At 41.1% G+C, this 1554-nt stretch overlaps 1 pseudogene; it reads left to right on the plus strand.

Annotated features, from left to right (window-relative positions):
- Nucleotides 1-308: 308 nt before the first annotated feature.
- LOC103117344 (E3 ubiquitin-protein ligase RBX1-like) lies at nucleotides 309-969 on the plus strand (annotated as a pseudogene).
- The last annotated feature ends 585 nt before the right edge of the window (nucleotides 970-1554 follow it).

Raw genomic sequence — 1554 nt, forward strand, 5'->3', positions numbered from 1 at the left:
GAAAAAATGGGTAGAAACATGCAGAAGAATGAAACTGAACCACTACATTTCACCAAACACAAAAGTAAATTCCAAATGGATCAAGGACTTGGACGCTAGACCAGAAACTATCAAATACTTAGAGGAAGATATTGGCAGAACTCTTTTCCATCTAAATTTTATACGCATCTTCAACAATATGAATCCAATTGCAAGGAAGACTAAAACAAAAACAAACCAACAGGACTACGTTAAATCAAAAAGGTTCGATGCACGGGTGCGCGGGTGTGCAGGCTCAGTTGCAGGACTATGGACCTCGTTTTTCCAAAATGGCGGCAGCGAGGGATGTGGATATCCAAACCAGCACCAACAGCGGTGTGGGGAAAGAAACGCTTTGAAGTGAAAAAGTGGAATACAGTAGCCCTGTGGGCCTGGGATATTGTGGTTGATAACTGTGCCATTTGCAGGAATCACATTATGAATTTTTGTATAGAATGTCAAGCTAACCAGGCATCTGCTACTTCTAAAGAGTGCACTGTTGCTTGGAGAGTCTGTAACCATGCTTTTCACTTCCACTGCATTTCTCGCAGGCTCAAAACACAAGTGTGTCCACTGGACAACAGAGAGTGGGAATTCCAAAAGTACGGCTATTAGAGTAACAGAACTCTGCCATCAAGGTTAACTATTTTGTAATTCATTTAACAACTTGCCCATCTGATACTTACTCATAAATTGGCTAGAACAATGTCTTTCCCACTTTGTTTTCAGTTTGCTCCTCCTGTAACCCATATTGTATTGTGCCAAATAAAGTCCAGTTGGATTCTAAAAAAAAAAAAAAAAAAGCTTCTGCACAGCGCAAAAGACATCACCACATCAGACAAGAGGTTAATAACTAAAGTATATAAAGAGCTCACCAAACTCAGCAACAAGAAAACAAATGACCCCATCCAAAAATGGGGAGAGGATATGAACAAAATATTCACCAGTGAAGAAATCCAAAAGGCCAACAAATATGAAAAAAATGCTGCAAGTCACTGATTGTCAGAGAAATGCAAATAAAGACAATGAGATATCACTTAACTCCTGTGAGAATGTCATACATCAGAAAAGGTAGCATCAGCAAATGCTGAAGAGGTTGTGAGGACAGAGAAACCCTCCTACACTGCTGCTAAGAATGTCAGTTGGTCCAACTCCTGTGAAGAGCAATCTGGAGAACTCTCAGAAGGCTAGAAATGGACCTACCTGTCTACAGCCATACCACCCTGAACATGCCCAATCTCGTAAGCTAAGCAGGGTCAGGCCTGGTTAGTACTTGGATGGGAGAAGTGGACCTACCCTGTGATGCTGCAGTTCTTCTCCTGGGGATATATCCTAAGGAACCAAATATACCCATCCAAAAAGATTTGTGTATACCTATGTTCATAGCAGCACAATTTGTAATAGCCAAAACCTGGAAGCAATCCAGGTGTCCAACAACAGATGAGTGGCTGCAGAAGTTGTGTTAAATATGCACAATGGAATTCTACTCAGCTATCAAAAATGGTGAATTCACCTTCTTCACCTCATCTTGGATGG

The sequence above is a fragment of the Erinaceus europaeus genome, chromosome 16, assembly GCF_950295315.1.
Source record: "Erinaceus europaeus chromosome 16, mEriEur2.1, whole genome shotgun sequence".
NCBI lineage: Eukaryota > Metazoa > Chordata > Mammalia > Eulipotyphla > Erinaceidae > Erinaceus > Erinaceus europaeus.